General features: G+C 35.2%; 1 protein-coding gene across 1 annotated transcript in view; it reads left to right on the top strand.

Moving 5' to 3' along the window:
• Positions 1–21,815, top strand: part of LOC111057077 (forkhead box protein O) — a 150,320-nt gene that overhangs the window by 101,189 nt on the left and 27,316 nt on the right. The window lies entirely within an intron of this gene.

Here is a 21,815-nt window from a genome sequence, read left to right as displayed (position 1 = left end):
CAGCACGCATGGCAGGAGGTTCTTGGAAGAATCGAAGCAAGGATCGCTGTAGAGTGATTAGAGGTTTCAAGTGAGTGATGTAGGTGCACCCCCAACATAATATACCATAAGAAATTCTGGAGTGAGCTAAAGAGATGTTTTTGAGTTAAAGAGATATGTTTTTGAGAACAGAATTAAGACAACATTTTTTTATAATAAAACCTGTGGAGAAGCAATCTTAAACTAGTTTTCAATGTCCGAATATGATTCTTCCACAGAGCATCAACACACCTAAATATTTCACTTTGTTGGACTGTAATATTTCACAGCAAACGCAATAAGCTTGATTTATACAGCTAATATTGTGGTATTTTAGTGGTTTTTCAAAGAAAAATTGATCAGAGAGTTTCAAATAATTGTTGAAAGAAAACCAAAGAGATAATAAGTTAAGGTCTGATTGCATACTGGCATGCAGATTTCTCACATTGTCCGCACCATAATCGAGAGCGGTGTCATCTGCAAAAGCCGTTATAGCTCCATTGAAGGGTCCATGATATAAATCATTTATAAATATTGAGAATAAATGGGCCCTAAAACAGAGCCCTGAGGGACACCAGTACAAACAGACTTTACTGAGCTTGAGGCATCATTGACACATACAAACTGACTTCGCCCTGAGAGATAAGACTGAAACCAATTCAAGGCTATACCCATTATATCTGCCAATTCCAATTTTTTCAGTAAAATACTGTGATCAATAGTAGCAAAAGCCTTGCAAATATCAAGGAACAGTGCTGAGACCTTTGAAATCGGTTTATCATTTATATTTGAGTGAATCTCAGAAAGAAACTTAGGCAAAGCCAATTCAGTGCTCAGCCTGAATATGCCATATTGATTGGGAAGAAAAATTTATTTATTTGAAATAAGATATCAGTTGGACCTTTACAAGTTTTTCGAATATTTTAGAAAATATTGACAACAATGAAATGGGACGGTTACAGTCAATAATGTTGCCCTCCTTTGGAATAGGGATCACCTTTGCTACCTTGAGTTTGAATGATTTTGAAACGTGCCTTCACGAAGACTTGAACAAGAACTGTCATGAACTATTGAACAAGTATGACAGTACTTCACAAGTTTTTGATGCTATTTTCTTTATCATGAATGGTGAGAATTTGTCTGCTCCAGGAGATTCATTATCACACATGTACTAACTGCTACACTTCGTCTGGATTTATAAGGCTCCAGAAAAGTGATCTTTGACTGTGATTAATATTTTAAAGGCCCTATAGAAGCTATTCTTAACTTCTGTGGGGTGTGGAGAAATGGATGCATCCGTTTTTCCAACATTTACCAAATAATTTGTTCAACTCCTCTGCTGCCTCCATTTCATCCGTCACAAGGTCACCATTTCTTTCAAAGTTAATACTCGATTTCTCATTTTTATGCTTGCCTTCTAATTCATAATAGCCCATTGTTTTTTACTATTACCTCTTGCATTGTGGAAAAGTGTTGAATAGTATCTCTCTTTTGCTTCTCTAATCCAAGTTTGCACCTTATCCCTAAACCTTTTAAAATTTTGTTCAGCTCGAACATTACTTCGGTCCCTCTTAATTATTTTGGAAAGTTTGTCCCTTGTTTCAATAGCTTAAATTAGGCCACCTGTTAGGCCCCAAGGTTTCAGCGCCCTGGAACAATGGTTTACCGACCTCCTAACTGCTTCATTAATCGTACTTGAAGCTTGTATATGAGATTGCAAAATATTTTCAAAAGTTGAGTATGCAGCTTCCACATCTATACAACTGATTACCGAGTTCCAATTTTCCGTCCCAAGTAACCCATTCAGTATAACATAATCTATCTTAGAGACATAGGTGATTTTGTTATCACGAATAATCTTTTTACAAGATTACGTAGTCGAGGACTTAACTATACCCTAGATCACATCAAACTTTGGAGTTTATAATTTTGCTTTCTGAGTAAAGGACTTATAAGTGCAGGATTTGAATTAGATTCTCGTCTCTTTCGGAGTCAAAGGTTTATCAAAAATCGTTAAGTCCAGAACTTAAAACAGCGTGATTTGAAACCCTCGACTAGGGTAGGATTTAAATTTAAGTTCTAGACTTAACTAAGAAAACACATATCATTTATTGGTTTGGAGTACATGAGTAGCCTAATAGCTGTCATGGAATACCTAAATTATATGGATTAATTCATCTAAACTAATATAATTTACAGTTTGCAAGCTTATTTTGGAATAAATTCATATCAGAATGATGTTTAAAAACCTTATTTTGGACTGTATCATAACTTAAATTATAAAAAAACACAAGAATTGCCTTGAAATTGTATTATCCAATTTTATTAATCAGTGTAATTTGTAAATTGTAACTTATAAATTGCAAATTGTAATTATAACTCATGGATTAATAGACATAATAAAAATAATATAATTCGAAACAAATACGTTTTTCAACTAATTACTTATATATTTTAATCCAGGGTCACTGACAATGATTAATAAAAGAATAACGTAGAATGAAATGTTCCAAAAGGATAGTTTTGCTTTGAAATAGAAATATGCTAGTATATTATTAATACAAACTTTTCGTTAAATGTTTATAATAACACAGATAACCGAAACAAAAAGCTTTTTATTCATAGTTCTTCAGCTGTCTCCCACTGCCAAAATAACAACAATAAAATAATGTGAATTTCCTTCATGTTTACTGCGTTGAAGTCCTGGACCCAAATAAGTCGAGAACTTAATAGATCCTGGAGTTTAGAAGATAAACCCGTGACTCAGAAAGTCAATTTAGACCCGAGTGCTTATTTTTATTTTAGATCCCGAGCTCGGAAACCGGCCCTAAAGTGATGAAGAAAGCCTGTTGACTGTCTTTTTGCAGATTGTATTTTTCAGGTTTGTGTTTCTCCATACAATGTGTTGTGAACTCATAGCGTTTAGCCCTCCACTTTCAATACCGTGAAGGTGTACTAAAAATCTCCGTTCTCTTTTTAGACTTAACGCTCTTAGAACCGATGTTATTATCAAAGAATGAATGGACACGAGTGGTTTGTTTACACCCTGACAGTTAATACCTAATAGCAGAACAGATATTTCTTCCGTTTGAATGTTATGTTTATACTCTAACGCCATTCTCTCAAGACTGCTGTGTTGTGTGTATTCCTGCCTTAGCATCGTTACGTCATTTCGTATTTTCAATGTCATATCTCTATCGATTCCGGTTTCAGTCCGCGAACTTCGTAGTAGAGGTTGTTATTTTCTTATTATATATCAGGTAGAAATGCAGATGAACAAGACGTGTTTGAGTGATCACATCATTAATGGAAAATCTTGAAAAACTATCGCACGTGCATTCACTCGTGATTCTTCCCTACTTTTAGATGAAATATTGATTGATTGATTGATTGAGTACTTTATTTATGTAGATTACAATATACTGGCTTATACACTTATATACAATAGCTTACAATACAGCAAAATTATAGATGAATTTAAATAATATAGACTAAGAAAATAATTATTGAACTGTATATGATATGAAAAAGTAGTTTGTAATATAATAACTATAAATATTATATTGTTATGCATCTACATAAATTGGCGGAGCTTTGGACATATCAATGTCCATTCTTCGGAAAGAATATTAAAAATATCCTCCCCACTAACTCTCTACCAAAATATTGACAGAGCTGAATTGAAATTTGTCGTTGATTGAATTGAAATATATTGTTATCAGTGCGTAGGTGTAACAGTCAGTTGCTTAGTTAGTATATTTCGGGTTGATTCTCGGGATCATTCAACTGTTCCAACTTCATCTCTGTACTTGAAAATATTCCAAGGTTTCCTGCTCATATTAGAGTTTTGAAAATGTTTTATTAGATTTCAATTCATTAGGCTACTATTCGAAAACAGTTCATAGATCATCGAAATAATAATCGTCAATGATTGAGTCTTGATTATCTTTAATATTCATTTTTTCAATTAATTTTTTAATTGTATTACCTGAATAGAGTAATCTCATTATTGGTAAGTCCTTGTGATTGCGTATGGTTTAATTAGCAAAAAATATAAGATTTATTAGTCCATACATCTTTTGATCCATACAACTGATGCTATTTTCTTGTTCCACAAGAGAGAACTAGTCATGAGTAGAGAACATCGTATACAGACAATTGAAAAAATACCAACTTGAATATCATCCTTCTCAACAACTCTTCCAAACATCACATTTATTTCTTCATAAAACACGGAAAATTATCATTTTCATCCAATAAAGTATTCTTCATTTTGAAAAGCAATACTTTATTTTCAGAAAAACTGTGTTCTTTCATTTCAAACCCTGCAACTTTGATGGGAGTCTAATTTTTTGAAAACTCTCACTCTCATATCCATAATATTTAATCAATATAAGTGTCGCTGAAGTCTCAATCAGAAGTGTCACTGCAAGGAATATAACGCAATTATTTGTTTTCCAATATATCAATCAATATCCGTACTTTGTTATTTGATGTTGATAAGAAGCAATCATTTTTAAAAATGCTGTCAAATGGTTGTAGAAACAATGAAGTAAATTCAGTGAGTAATAATAAATAATTTAATGAAGTAATAATAAATGTGTGCACTTAAAAATTGAATTTATTTCAGCGAAATCAATTTGGATGATTATAATAGAGGTCACTGAGAAGTGAGAACTGGCCCAAAATCGAAATAGTTATTTGTGCAACTAGTGCGCAAAGTGCCACTTAGCTGCACCGAAAGAAACGTTTACGCACGAGCCGTAGGCGAGTGCGGAATGATGGTTTCTTGAGTGCAGCAAAGAAACTTTGCGCACGTATTGCACATTAAATTTTTCCTACAGTTATCATGGAATGTGAAAAGTCAGTAATAGACGGTGAACTTGTCCTACACCAAATAAAATGTTTGTGCAAATCTTTAGTATTTTTAATGCTGATAATAAATATTGCAACCATTCCACAACAGAATTATTTCAAATTCAGTCTCAATGACAATAGAATGAATATTATAAAGTTATATGAGATTCAATTATAATAATACTTCCTCTACAAGAAGTCATCAGCAAGTGTAGAAATGGCACTTGTCTGGATAATGTATGTATTTTGAGCCATCAATGAGCCTTAAAAACATTATACTCCACCCGTGACTAACAGTTTAATATTCTCCTATCCGAAAACACCTGTGACTAACAGTTTAATATTCTCCTATCCGAAAACACAAAAGTTATGCAGCAAAACTTATCTTATACTTAAACGGTACCCATTAATTTGGTTTATTGATTAATTTGTCTATGCGATCAAAGCTGTAATCTTATGTTTTAATTCGTCTATTAATGTAAATAAATAAATAAGTTAATAGGCCCAGGACTGATCAAGGATTAGGCTAGTGATCAGCCCTCAGGACAGACTTCTAACCTGACCATTCTATGAAATTTTCATGTGTACTTTTTATTCCAGTTCCAAATATCCATCCTCAATTTTGAGTCTGAATGATATATTATACACAATAGTGTAAAAATATAGTTTCAGCTTGTTTTTTTTCTTGTAAATACATTAGTGAACGTGTCAATTTGGCCATTCTGCTTTTCTGGCCAATCGCCCAGTAGCAGCATGAAACGTATAATTAAGGTTATAGGCTTACTGCATTATTTGAAACGTGATTAAATTATATTATATAGACATTACATTTACCTGAAATGCTGAACGTCAATCATTCAAGTCACTGTTGAGTAAACATTATATTGTATTGTGTTTTTGATTACGGTATTCAATAAAGATATTTTTAATGTAGAATAAGAAATAATAAGTTAACATTGCTTTAATAACTGATGCAATCCGACTTCATTTTTCATCATACAGTTGGATTTATTGTGGAAACTTGTTATGTAACATTTGAGGGTTCTTCTGACCTTGATTAACAATCTCATTCACTGTCAATACAGTACTTTTTATTGTTTCATATTACAAATTGAAGCTTAGTTAGCTATTAAGCCCTCACACACAATCTTTCTTCGTTCTTCCAGATTTCTGTATATTTGTTTTCGATTCCCATCCCTATTTGCTCCATATTCTTTTAAAGAACAATATTTCCGAGAGTGCATGGAGCTTTGCTGAATTACATGGATTTATATAATTTTTATCAATTTAATATACAGTTCAACAGTCAATTCTAAAGCTGCGTACACATATACGCGCTTCCAACCCGCACCGAGCACGCCCCGCCCTCGTACCGCCCTCGTTCCTCCATCGAACCACAGTCGCTCCGCCCACGCACCCATCATTAACGTTACGGAAGATGTTAGATCTACTCGCGTTCCCCGGTCGAACCACTGTTGCTCCCCGGTCGATCATCAATCGCTCTGCTGGAGTGACGTTCGGTTGCGGAGCAGAGCGAAAGTCTGTACGCACCTTAATGTTTTTATTTTCCTTGCCCTATTACTATAGGTAAGGAAAGTATTGCTTTCCGAAAAAATTGAGGTACCCCAATTTCTAAATTTCTATACGTTTCAAGGTCCCCTGAGTCCGCCGGAAAAGTGGTTTTTGGGTATTGGTGTGTGTGTGTGTGTGTGTGTGTGTGTGTGTGTGTGTGTGTGTGTGTATGTGCGTCTGTGTACACGATATCTCATCTCTCAATTAACGGAATGACTTGAAATTTGGAACTTAAGGTCCTTACACTATAAGAATCCGACACGAACAATTTCGATCAAATGCAATTCAAGATGGCGGCTGAAATGGCGAAAATGTTATCAAAAACAGGGGTTTTCGCGATTTTCTCGAAAATGACTCCAACGATTTTGATCAAATTCATACCTAAAATAGTAATTGATAAGCTCTATCAATTGCCACAAGTCCCTTATCTGTAAAAATTTCAGTAGCTCCGTCCCATCTATGCGAAGTTTGATTTTAGATTTCCAATTATCAGGTCTCAGATATAATTTAAACGAAAAATTTCGAGTGGAAAAGATTGAACATGAAAATCTCTTCAATTAATGTCCAGTAACATTTCCACCTAAAATTGAAAATAAGCTTGAAATTTGAGAAAATGTGATTATTCAATTGCAAGCTGTTGGCTACTGTTGATCAATTGATTACTGTTGTATTAAATCATTCACTATGAAGCTGTGACCAGCTGGCACAGATCTTTGAATATTAGACTTGAGATGCGCGGGAACACTAGCGTCAGGTGATCAATTTTCAAAACAGCAGGGAAAGTTGTGTGAGTGCGCCACACCAGATTTTTACAAAGCGTGATCATGAACCTGATTATGCTACACTTACATTCTATCACTCACAGTATTAAATTTCATAGTGCCTCCATAGTTCAAAGTCCATAAGTTTTTGTATCATCATGAATACTTCTAAAAATGTACTGTATCATAAAATAGGTACTTCTGTATAGATTCACTCCATATTGTTTGTACTACTCACATGACTTTCATGATTGTTTAAGGCATGAAATCCTCATAATATGATACTTAAGTAATGCAATCACATGCTAATAACACTTCAAATTATCTCTGTATTGGATTGGAATACTCTAGAATTCTAGGGAAAGTGCTCAGAATAAATCGTCTCTAGTTATTTTAATAGTTTGGTGTTGTATAAGGCTCACTGCCAATAACTGTAGGTAGTTCTAAGTGACCGATTTTCAAATACATAGAGACACTGTCTTATCGTGGTATGGCACACTCACTTGCTTTTTAACATTGTGTAAGGAGCATTAGACGATCATATTGAGTCGTATTTTTTTTTAATACAGTTGAAATCTGTTTGTGGGTGTGTTTGAATTGTAAACAACAGTAACTCGATTCTAACAGACATAATTACGTAGTTTACTACAGTGCTTAATATCGTGCCTACCTGACTATATCTGTGCCAGTGCAAAATCGACCTGTGTTATTTTTAACGTCTGAAATAAATATTTTCGCTGAGCAATGACCATGAATGGCACACGTGGAAGGAGAGGGGGGTGTTAGTTGTCAGGGGGGGTACCTGTGACGTCACAGTGAAGGGTGTGTAACTGACGGTGAGCAGTGATTGGCTGAGAGCTCAGGCGTTTCTTTTGGACTGTTTGACAGGCAAGGTTAACCGGACTTGATGGTTTTGTTGTTATTCCATTTAATTTTTTCAACACTAATTTGCATTCCCGCGTGATAAGCTTTGGAAACTTTATGTTTATCGAACCGTTTTCTTGGAATTCTCAATGTTCAGTCTTTCTCAGAAGTAGTGTTAAGCGTTTGGAATGTTCAGTGATTCGAAAGATTCTATTATGCATAGTCCTATTTTGTATATCTGAGTTAAGTTAAAAATGATTTGAAACTTCATGAGCATCGAAGTATTACGTCTCACTCCATTAAAAAATAACTGTTCAAAAAACTACATACTGTATATAATATGAAAAATACTTCATGTGCCGTGTCATATTATCAACTTCACATTTATTAAGGAGAATGACTTCTAAATCACATGAAGTGTCATATCAACTCAAATGCAAAGTGGCACAAGTTCTATGCTGACCTAATATTTCAAGGCATCTACCTTTCGGGATCGACACACCCTCTGAATCTGAACTGGAGGTGATAACTTTCTGGAGGTGATAACTGGAGGTGGAGTCCTTTCGAGAGAAAGAGATTAAATTAGCTTAGAGTTGACTGAGGAGAGAACGAAAGAGAGTGTGTGACATATAGATGAAATAAGAGCACCCAATATTCAGATATTGTGAGAAAGAAAGGAAGAAATTATGTTGGAGAGAGAGAAAGGACTCACAGGGTGGATCAAAGAAATAGTAGTGATAGAGGGGAGGAAAAGCTCAGATGAAGAGATAGAGGGAGTGAATGATAAAAAGGAACTTTAATAGAGAAGGAGGGAGTGTTATAAAAATGGACATTGAATTATACCAATAAAATTAATAAGCAAATCATAAAAGGTTTTAATATTGATATGTAGGTAATATTTTAAGCGAGTCTGTGTGAGAAAAGGTTGCCTTTCTCTTCATATTTGAAATTTGATGCCTATGACTAATGGACCAAAGTAGGAGTTTTCCAGGCTAATTATTTAAAATGCGTACTTTAGATCTGAGTCTTCGGGCATATAGGCCTAGATTGTTGAATTATCACTCAAATTAACTTCCATGGTGCGACATGAAGTGAGATAATTTGTAAAGCTGCAGAATTGTGACTTCCAGGAACTGAAAACTTCACAATTGTCATGCTGGTCGTAATATCGGCTCAATCCTATTCCCACCTTTCCCTCGATCAATAGGGAACTCGTTTATTGAACGAGCGTTAGCGAGTTCTCAGTTATGACTTACTGAATGTCAAAGTCGTTGTCCGTCTTATTTTCGAAAGAATTATTGATCAATCAGCTTCAAGTTTGGAACACGTATTCTTCAAACCTTTTTACAGGCCAAGTTCGTTGGACAACAAAATTGACTCACTTCTTCGTCCTTTTGCAGGATATAAAAATAACATTGAAAGTGCATAAGTAAACAATTTGTTGTAAATTATCATTTAATCAGCTGAGGAATTAATTGCATGTAATAACAACAGTTTTCCCATTCATTCATAACATCAGCTAAGGCTATTTGGAAGCTATCACACAGACAGACCTTCATGCGCTGACACACGATTTCAGCTGGTTAATATATATTGTATTTTACAACTGCTACATCAACAAACTGATACGGGTTCATATATCAATTCTCGGTTTTCGTCGTTATTCATTTTCTCTTGGAACTGTATCGAAATCATGAATCATGAATTTGAATTCATATGAGGGACAAGGATGTTGAAGGGACAGAGTAATTTTCAAAGAGCAATAAATTTTTCATTCCAAATAGGTTTCCTAATGAAACCTACTGTCAAATTCTTCTAGTGTGAAACGCTTTGGGGGCATATAATTGCAAAAGAAAAGATGTGATTATGGATGAGTAAGAAGAACAATCAACAGAATATTGAAATTAATACCAAAAATAAATAAAATCAACTTCAATACTCTGTCAACTTAATCCTCAAACACATCAATTTAGCAGCATTTATAGAAGGATATGATGACTCTAACAATTTGATCTCTCTGAATTATCTATTTGTCACCGTCGGATAGGTTAGGTATATTCAAGAATTAACTATAAAATTAGTAATCATGATGTAAATTTAATATACAAACGTAAGAGAAGAGAGTATTTCAAAATACAAGAAAATGAGATTCTACAATTTCTACTATGCTAGATTCTGATGATTAGATGTTGATGTATAATTTATTCGTAAATACCTTGTTATAAGTGGGAGGCCTCCTACACTTTTTTTATATCGGACATTCACTTATCTTGCACAAAACACATGAAGCTCTTGAAGTATTCTATACTTGTGATGAATTAATTTGTTCCTTTTTCAGTAGTTATTTTCGAATGGATTTGTTGACAATTTTCCATGGCCATATCAAAGATTGTGATTCCAAATTCAACTAGATACCATAAGATTCAACGAGATTCGACGAGATTCAATGATATTCAATGAGATTAAATGACCGCTGTAGAATAAAAGAAAATAAACTTTTAACCACTATTATAAAAAAATGAGTTCAAAAATACAGAATCTGTACTTTTTGAAACATGATAACTTAATAAATTTGTCAAGAGAAACAGAAATATAATTCATAGACAAAGAATTCAAATTAATTGAAGTGAAGCTTCCAAAATATTTCATTTTATTACTTTTGAAGGAACATGTCAACATGAATCAGACTTTATCATATTATATGTAATAGACTAGCCAGAACAGGAATACATATCAATTTCTATTTCATTTAAAAACATTTTGAGACAATTTAAAGCTTGAATTTATATGAAAATGTTTCAAACATTGGATTAAGTTATTAATGTTCTGAAAAATAGTTTTAAGAATGCTAGGATAGAATTAAATTCAATTTAGAGACATGACAATTTCAAACAAGAAAACAACTTATAAGTAATTAAAGAAATACTTAAAGTAATTTAAGGAAATGAATCATTACCTGTACAGCGGATTTCGGATGTAATAAATTATACATTTCCAGAAAAAAACTTAAAAAAGAAATTCAGATACAACAACTGAAATTAAATTATGGTGACTGAATTTTCCACCATGATTACTTTGCTCTGAAACAATTTTACAAAAAATCATATACATGGAAAAACTAAAAATTAAAATAAATATCATAACTTGTGATGTAATAAAATCTTTGCTTTGAGCGACTACATCTTTAGCAGAACCAAATTTTAGCAGAAGCTAAATAAAAGGACACAAAAAGTGTGTGTGTGTGTGTGTGTGTGGTGTGTGTGTGTGTGTGTGTGTGTGTGTGAGTGTGAGTGAAAGAGAGAGATAGATTGATTGGCTGGTTTGATGATAAAGAGAGGCGGGTTTGGGGTGGATGTGGGAGCGGATCGGGGATTTTTGGGGGGATAGGGTCTAGCGGTGAAGGGTAGTGGGAGTTTGAGACGTCGCACTAAATCAGAAAGCGTCGTGGCGCCAGTCGACGCCGGCGGCCGGCCTCAGCTCAGTCTCTGACACCACTGCTCACTAATTTCCCGGCACCCTATACATCACCCACAATGCACTGCGTTTCGTTTTCATTTATCGGCTCAATTCTTGTCTCCTTTGAACGGCAACTTAACGAAGCATCCCCCCTCTCCCACAAAACTCCATCATAAAATATGATACGACTCCTGGAGAATAGTCGGGTATGACAGAGCGCTAAATCTGACCCTGTCCCTGGCTGAGAAACGATCATCCCAAAACGGTTGATTCACTTTCGCTCCAATCACAATTCATCACACTCCAATCTGCTAAAGGGCCCTACACACCTACAGATTTGGCTCGCGGATTTGGCCTGTTTTGGCTCGTGTCCTTGAACGACTCGGAGCAAAATCACTACACACAGTAGTAAGCAACGCGAGCCCGGCCTGCCCTACTAACAAAACGCTATCCTCTCCACCAAATCTAAATCGTCCAATGATGGAGATAGAGGAATTTTGATTTCAGATTTGAATTCAGCTACCCCAAATTCTTGTAAGTTCAAGTCCCATTTTCGAAAATACCCGAAAACAAGGCTGTTTTGTGAGTTATGGCTGTTTCTAATATAGCTTTCTATTATCATAGTAAAGACGTACTAGGTTAATAAGATAATAATTTTTTGCTCACAAAGGGAAAGGTTTTTAGAAGTGTTTGAACACTTGAAAGTTTAGGTCTAAACATGAAAATTTTTAAAACTTTTTTTTAATTTTAAACTTTGAAAAGATGAATCCAAATATGAAATAAAAAAATCAAAAATAAACTATGAATATGAAAAGAGTTGAATATCGATTCAACTCTGACCATTTTCACTTCCATTTCCTTTCTCTCTCTCTCTCTCTCTCTCTCTCTCTCTGACGGTATATAAGTGTATAAGCCAGTATATATTGTAATCTACATAAATAAAGTAATCAATCAATCAATCAATGTATCTCTCTCTCTCTCTCTCTCTCTCTCTCTCTCTCCTCTCTCTCTCTCTCTCTCTCTCTCTCTCTCTCTCTCTCTCTCTCTCTCTCTGACGGATGTGAATTCAGTAAGCTTTTTGAGGTCCGCTGAAGTGCAGTTTCATTAACAAATCTTCCAACGCCACTTAAAAGCAATTGTGCTTCATTTGTAGTTTCTTCTTATATAATATGTTTTACTTTTATTCTTCATCTCTTCTCTCTGCCCCCTTATTTTTCTCTATTCTCTCTTCCTCCTGGAAAGAGCTTTCTGCTATCTTTTAATTATAACAATTAATCTGTCATTTTCCAATTATCTACTAATTTCTCTTTTTCTTGATTGCATTAATACCATTTTGTTCATGTTAACTATCGTTCATTTTGTTTAATTATCTGGATGTATATTTTGTAATGATGTTTTTGTGCAATGGGTCTGTCGAGACCTAGCACACCATCAATAAAATCAATCAATCAATCAATCAATCTCTCTCTTTCTCATACAGCCACACACCAACTCTTAATTCACTCAGCGTGGCAGTAGATAGAGAATTGAACCCTCTATACTTATAAAGCCAATATTGTAAAGCCTCAACCAGCTCCCAATAAGTACGGTATAGAACTCTTTACATCTTATGTAAGATAGTATTTAAAATACTATGACAATTCATTGATCAAAAAAGGTTGTCATACTCAATATTAACCTGTCAAAAATAGGGACAAAAAATTCAATATCAGCTCCCCCAATAAAATTTCCCACAAGTAGACAAAAATAATATAGAAAAAAGTTAATTTTTATTGAATAAAAAATTGAAATATGTTAATTCTACAGCTAATAATTTTTTTGGGAAACACTGGTATTATATTATTTTACAGTACTAGTACTTTCTTGCTATAAGTTCAACTAAATTCTTCATAGAAATAGAATTCTTCATTAATAACATTAAAGTGCTCACAGAGTTTTCATTTTCGACTATTTTAGAGCTCCCGCGAACCATTTTACTAATTCGAGGGCGCTGAATCCGAATCTGAAATCTAAATCTTGCTATCTCGATTTTTAGGCGATTTCGATTTTGGTAACTAAACGTGAGCGGCCGGGAGAGCCTACATACTCACGGATTTCGCCCCGAGCCGAGCCGAGCCGAGCCAAATCCGCCAGCTAAATCCGAGGTGTGTAGGGCCCTTTATAGGCCTGCAGGAGCCGCCTAAGGAGTGACTACATTGATTGGCAATCATTCCATCAAAGGAAAAATTGTCGAACAGAAACTAAAAGCCTACTAGGTTCCTGTTCATAGAAATAATCATTCCTGAATATCACTTATAGAGCTTTATTAAAGATCGTTTCAAAAAACGAGAAACTTATACTGAAAGTTGTTTAACACTGCGATGGGGTATAGATATCTTTTAGATATTACATTTGAAAACTTGAAAATGCATTATTTTGGGAAACAAAGTTGTATTTTTCATTGTCAATACCATTCTCCTTGAAGACATTTCCTGTAGCGAGCTATACTCTGTACAAAACTTTTGACTTGGAGGAATATGCGGCGCAGAGAAATGGAGGAAGATCAGCCATTTACTGTTATGGATAGAGTCGAAGGAGGGAAGTTGGAAGCGCAGTTGCCAATTTGTCGATTGGAGTCAGGTCGAGTGAAGGTTTCCAGACAGGAAACTCCTTAAGTTTAACATAAGCGCTTAAATACTCACGAGAAATTAGAGAATGCTGGCCGATGCAGAACGGAAACTTCGCCGCCGTTGTATCCCTACCTCTGTATGCCTTCTCTGCTGCGCATGTCCCTCCCAAGTCAGAAGCCATTTTGTACAGAGTATAGTATTGTATATCCTCTTATTATTCTCTAAATATTTATAATATTGAAATCATTACCTTGCCTCATATTATCTCTCAATTATCTCTCAATCAGCTTGAGAGGAGAACAACATTTATCAGAAAGAATGAGAGGTAATATAGGTGCAAATACAAACATAACGAGTAAGTTGTGGTGAAGATCGATGCCACCAAACAGCTGTGCAATGATAAGAACATTTGGAGTCATCGATGTGGATGATAGATTTGAATATATAGAAAGTCGATAGTGAGCTGAAATCTACATATCGTCCTGATCGTACTGTACATGCCCTTAGGCCTACTTGTTACTACTCGTTACACTCACTCTTCTCATGATTCATTGTACTGTAATTCAGATAAACGACGGTTAGAATCTGTTCTAGTGAAGATTTTAATATTAAAAATATATGTTACTCATCAACTCAATCCAATTCTGCATATTTGAATAGATTACATGTTATCAGTTGCGCAACACTTTCAACAGATGCAATGAGGTTATTTCGAAGTAGCTTTGATACTTCTCGCTTCTCGAAGTTTCTGTATGATAGCAGATTGCAATAATATGGCCAAGAGCCAGGCAGCATCTTGTAAGTGATTTGACTAGTTTTCTTTCACAACTTTCTGAGCGGCAATAAAACTTGAAACATAACACTGAAGGTCATAGAAATCACTGAGCCCTTTCGTACCAATCTCTGAAGTGCCCTCTTGAAACTTCAATGAAGTGATTTGAATATCAACAAGAGGAAATATGTTTCTTATTGAGCGTCATCTGTATCACATTTCCACTCATTACTGCATTCGCAAAAGCACTTTGAGGATGCTTCCTTGTTCACATTATAGACTTCTAAAATGTATCCTAGCATTTGAACTGTGAAAATTCTGCGTAATGCTTTTCGTCTGAGTATAGCGCACGTACACAGCAGCAGTCAGACAGACATTTGCAGACAGATGCAGAAAAAAATAAATCACCTGCATGCAGACGACATATATTATGGAAACAGATGGACGTCTGTGTGCATTGCAAATTTAAACACCTGGCGAGAAAGTTTCTCTCCGTATTTCTGTAGTAGACCACTGCAGACGTCTGTCTGCTGCTGTATGCGTTCGCTAAAGGCGTGAATGTGAATGGTACCCGTTTTAAAACATTATCTATCAGCTATACTAGTAACCAGCTGGGTTTAAGAACTCTCTCATGAACTGTTGAATAGATCTCTGAAATCCGCAACTTGTGATAATTGACCGAGCGGAGTGAAGTCTTAAGGTTCAAGTCGACGGTTTAACATTTCTCTTAATGTTTAAATGTTTAAGCGTTTTAATGTTCAAATGTTTAAATGTTTATATGTTGCGCATTTACGGCGAAACGTGGTAATAGATTTCCATGAAATTTGACAGGTATATGTTCCTTTTTTAATTGCGCGTCGACGTTTATACAAGTTTTTTTTTTTGGGAATTTTGCATTTCAAGGATAATATAAAAGGAAAAAGGAGCCTCCTGCATACACCAATGTTAGAGTAAAAATCAGACTATAGAATATTATTCATCATGAATCAGCTGACAAGTGATTACACAGATGTGTGGAGAAGCCAAGCAGTCTATTGCTGTATTTCCATAAAATCTATAGTTTCAATCAGGTACTACTAGTAGTTCTGTGAACAGTAGACCCACGCAGTATTCTCATCCACAAGTACAATTAGGTACTTCTCATCCACAAGTACCTGATTGAAACTATAGACCTTATGGACATACAGCAATAGACTGGCTTCTCCACACATCTGTGTAATCACTTGTCAGCTTATTCATGATGAATAAATTTCCTTGAAATGCAAAATTTCCAAAAACCTTGTATATACGTCGACGTGCAATTAAAAAAGGAACATACCTGTCAAATTTCATGAAAATCTATTACCGCGTTTCGCCGTAAATGCGCAACATATAAACATTTAAACATTCTAACATTCAAACATTTAAACATTAAGAGAAATGCCAAACCGTCGACTTGAATCTTAGACCTCACTTCGCTCGGTCAACTAGTTATACAGAGTTGGTGAGAATTATTTTGAAAACAGCTAAATATTTTATTTTACAAGTATGATAATATTATATGACCACTATTATATAGTAGGTTCCATGAGGATCCTATTCCAATTGAAAAAACTACTTTGTGTCGCTTGAAAACTTTTGTCCGCCATCTTGGATCCTCCATATGTATCATTTCGATTCCAGCTTCACTTTGAAACCAACTTAATTTTTTCAAATGGGAACGTGGTCATGTGATGCATGATTTCTATACAGAATTTCAAAAGAAAATAAATGGCGAAACCAGCACATTGATATCTCAAACCGTTTCAATGATATCAACATTTAAATATACTAATAAATTATACAAAAATGAAATAAATGAGTACCTACATTGAATAATCAAGTGATCTCTAATTGTAGCTTCTAGTCACAAATTAACCACTTTGAACAAAAAATATGTTTCATAACAAATTTGTCAACTTCATAGTACTTGCTATGACGATGACAAATTTGCTAGAACAAATCATTTTTGTTCTTTCTTGCTAATTACAGAGATCTGCAGCCTCGGTGTTCGCCGTACTTAGCAGCGCACACAGACAGAGCAGTCCATCAGTTTCCTGATGTGCTTCCTGATCAGCTTCCTTCAATATGCCTGCTTAATATGTTTTATTTTCTCTCCATCTGTCTGCATAGGTCTGTCTGACTGCTGTTTTGTGTGTTCGCCATACTCAGACGAACAAGCATTACGTTGTCTCAGGATAAAAAAAATATGTGAAATATATTCCATTACTCTATAATTAATTCAAAGGAAACAGTCCATTCTTAGTACAATCTTAAATAACTAGGTTTATCTAAGTTGGCTGAGGCCCGTTAAAGATATAATATTTGAACCATCCTCAATTCCTATTATTTACTAGTCCACGCGGAAAAAATAATAATCTGAAGACGCTGAATCCGGATATGAAATCACAATGAATTCATCTATCAATTTTTTGGTGAAACTGAGATCTATCAGAGGTGCATTGATGCCAAACAGTCCAGTCCTATATGTGTGAATCAGCCTATACATTCATTTTAGAAACTCAGAAACGTCTTCCAATTCGAGGAATAGTCAGTTTATTAAGTAAGTTAATATTTGTGAATACTCCCTTGTAAATGAGCAATAGTGGATCTTGATAATTATCAATCGAGAATATTAATGAAAGATTGAATACGTAAATGAGAATAGCTTTGTTTGAGATGAGATATTTGAGTGTGAATGAGTATTTCATAAATTCTTGAACTTTTCTTTTAAAACTTGAATTAGAATATATAAATTAGAATTAGCAAAAATCGTCTAGAATGAACAGTTACTTACAATTTGTTTCCATTTTCGAATGCACGTAGTTATTTTCCAGGTGCACATAGATATCAAAGCATTATAAGTTACAGCCAATATGTTTCTATGCTTCCAAAAACGTGAGGAAACATGATAACACTGAGAATTCACCAGAACGGTACGTTTTCTTCAGTCGTCTACTTGTTTCTAGAAGCTGTGGAATGTAGGCTGCCCAAACGCCAATTATTAGTGTTATCAGTGTTATTATAGTGTTATTCCATCTTGATCAACTTGATATCGAGTTATAATTTTCAACGCAATTAAAATACCAATCGATATTTATTCGATCATTTGAAGGTTCTCAGTATCGGGAAAGAAAGGAAAAATGTCTTTATTTGGAAAAATTTTCTCTATTCAAAATAGGTCCTTAGTACAGTAATGTTTAAGTATCGGTCAACTGCAATAACTAATAATCCTTCCAATATTATTCAACTACTTACATTATCTTCAATTCTACAAGTATACTACAGAGTTTAGGAGCAGGACTGTATGACAAAAACTAAAAATAACTGCTAGACAAGGTATACAAGCCTACGAAGTACAGAAACATTTCCATAATGGAATTTACCAGAAGTAGTATGTTGTGCTGACTTTGTAGTCTGTGGGCTGCAGCACTTTGTAGGTGAGGAGGCTGATCAACGTTGTTTTGATCAAATTCAAGTCTAGCAGCGCTCATTGCATTCTCTCAGAATAAAACATTCCAATACGGTTAATGACGTCTCTGTACTCTGCAAGGCTGAAACTTTGTAGCTGTAGTACACAATGTTGAAAAAACCACTGCAGCAGGAATCTCTGAGACGCAACGTGCCGAGTTTCTCAGAAAAGAAACTGATTCAAGAAATTTGTGGCTACTGCGCAGTTGGATCGTATACTTGTTTTGTAGGGTGGGTTGAGAAAAGAGAAGAAGAAGAAGAATAATGAAGAGGACGAGGAGGTGATTGAAAAAGAATAGGATGAGGATGAGGACAGGAGTGAGGGGGGTGATGCTGATGACCTCGTAGCTTATGTGTCACCTCTTGGTTTGTTGGCTTGGCTTCAGACCACTGAACCCGGTTTGTCTGATAAACCGTCTCTGTCCTTTGCCAAGAGTAGTCTTGAGTATGTGTTTGTCTCTTTTTCGTTTGAACTCGATCGCCGAGATTAGATCGCAGCTCGAGTACCGTCTAGAGGTTTCTTCTCAAGGGTCCTCAGCACTGACCTAGGTCACCTGGGCATACCAGCGCTTCGTTTCTCAGAGTCGCCCAAGGCACCATGCGTCAAGCAAATGGTTTATGCTGTCTCCAATTCGTCTACAACTCTACCTGTTCACTAATATCAATGATTTATGACTATGACAAAGTAAAGTTTGATATAAAGCATTATGAACAGTGTTTTCATAGAGTTTTCAGCAAGTTGTAAAACGTTATCACGGAATGGTTTTTTAGAGTTTTGAATAGATCCTTTCTTATATTTTCAAATTACAGTACGTGAGTGCCAAACTGAAAAGTAGCTTTGCATGATTATCCTGATGGGCATGATAATCACTTGTAAATCAACCTAAATGGAGGAGTCAATTAAATTGGTCGAAGTTCTATGGTAATAAAAATATCGATCATTCCTCAGTTCCCACACCCTATAACCATAAACTTTAAAAAAGGAGGAATCAACTTGAGTGTCATTCTATGATATGCAGCTTCCACTTTGAATCTTCGTTATTCGTATTTGTCATCAAAATAATGAATTACTTTCTACGGTACATAAATCTATTCCCACGGTAGGACAGCCACCGTGCTGAGTTTTGTTGGTTTTTGATCAATTTATGAGCGCTGTAATGTTTAATTCAGGAGACGTGATCGTTCATTTTTTTCCCCGCCACACAAAGGAGGATCGTCTCTTCTTTGGCGTTTTCTCTGCCGTTTGCAACGATCGTTGAAAAAACCAAGTATGAAATATTTCATTACGCTTTATTCAGACAGCGCAGTTGAAACGTCGGGTCGTACTACCTACTGCCCTGTATTATGATGAATTTGAATTCTTTTCCTCCCTTCTTACGTTTCGCTGGGGATATTTTCGGAAGCTTCCCTCTTTGTGAGCTTCAGTTTTCCTGGATATATATGGCACTGGGGAGGGTGCAGTAGGGTTTGAAAGTAGGAATGGAAGAAGTATGATGAGGAGGTGGTGTAGTAGGAGGAAGAGTAGGAGTAGGGGGAGGTGGAGGAGGAGGACAAGGCGCCGTTTCCTGAATCGAGATCGACTCATAGGCGCCGAATCGGGTCGATTGTCGAGAACTGATTATTTCGTAATATATCGATAGGTCAAAATGACAAGAGGATTTTCAGAATGAATCTATGGCCAATTTGATGAATGGTTCTTTTTAATGGAGGGATCGTCGTCTAAAACTAGCGTTATAAATATGCGATCTCGTCCGCTACTTCGGTATGAAGTTGATTCTACCATCCCCCATTTCAATCCTTTTTTTCCACCTCCCCATCGTGTGCTGCACACTCATCATGTATCCGCTGTCTCCCTATTTCAACTTTTATTCCTGATTTTCGATTTTGGGAATCACATGGGAAGTATCCAAAAAATTTTAAATTATAAATTCGTAGAATAGGATCTGTATGACAACTAAACGTTTCCGCTCATAAGAAAACACATTTGAAGAATGATTGTGGATGGTTTCTAGAGATTAAAATAGATTCAACAGATTTCATCATTCAATTCTCTCTTTCTCTTATGTATTTTTCTTACAATAGGATATATTTTGTTTTGTTATTTTATAGAGCTGCAGATTATAATTCAATCTACAATTTGCAATTTCAGCTACGAAAAATAGAGTAGAAAGAGTCAAGGCAAATGCCTTTTCTATCTAGATGTAAGTAATATTCTTTGTCCACAAATGAAATGTAATGGATCAACTACAAAACTGATTTTACTCATATCAAGGAAAATACCATTAGTTCAGTCAATATATACTTAAAAAAAGGGGTGTGCTTCCAATGTATAATTATTGTAGTTCTGATTTTTTTAAAAATATTATTTGGATACATAAGAGAAGTCCAGAACCAATTTCTTTGTGCTAGAGAGTGGCCCAAAAACATCGTATTTTCGGTTCATTATCCAGTTTTCAGCTATCTCCGCCAAATGCAGTAATCGGCCAGAAAAATTTGCTCTCGCCTTTTTTTAGATTAAAAAATACTGAATTAAATGAGATCATTCGGAACTCTCTATCTCTAATGAGTACTGAATTATGTTTTTTCAGAAATGAATGAAATTTAAAGAATAAATCAATATTGATGAATTTTAGTTTTCAGTCAACAATATCTTCCGATTGTTACTATTTAGATGTATAATTCAAAATCCCTCTGGGTTTTTTTTGTGCTCTGAAATCTGAGATCAGGTATAGCGCTCTCATATAGATTTCCAGGTACACCTAACAACAATGCTTCTTGTATTGTGAAAAACACCTATTTGGAAATTCATTAGGAATTTGATATGGAATTTCAATTCAATTGAATTCAACACTACAACAAAATTTTATTAATAATAAATAGGCTAGTCATAAAATTGATTTATACTTTAATTAATTAATACAAAATTAGGTACAATTTAAAAAGAAAAACTAATACATAAACTAAAAAAATGCTAATACTAATGAAAGTTGCAGAAAGTAGTAATGAGAGGGCGAATTAGTAGAGAAAACATAGGTTGCATTATCTATATACTCTTATACTATATCTGTAATATCGGTAAAACGTATGAAAATAGCTGTTTACGTAGCTGAGTACCTGAAAATGGCAAACACATCCTACTACCCACGATACAGATAAACTAGAAGACAGCAACAAAACATAACCGAGTAAACAGATTAGACAGCACACGATTCAAACTGATTTGCATGCCGGGCATACAATGTTTGTCCGCTTTATGCATTGTCGCCGAGTCCCTGGCAATGGCTCTGCGAATTCCAGAACGGCGAATGCACCCTGACTTGTTATTTGCGCGCCAAGGACCTTGAGTAGGCTCAACACGAGGCGGTCGGTCTGGTTCTGGAGCTGGACCCAGACAGACTTTGTCAACAGCGGGAATCC

This window comes from Nilaparvata lugens, chromosome 2 (assembly GCF_014356525.2).
Source record: "Nilaparvata lugens isolate BPH chromosome 2, ASM1435652v1, whole genome shotgun sequence".
Classification (NCBI taxonomy): domain Eukaryota; kingdom Metazoa; phylum Arthropoda; class Insecta; order Hemiptera; family Delphacidae; genus Nilaparvata; species Nilaparvata lugens.
This window is presented reverse-complemented; position numbering and strand designations above follow the sequence as displayed.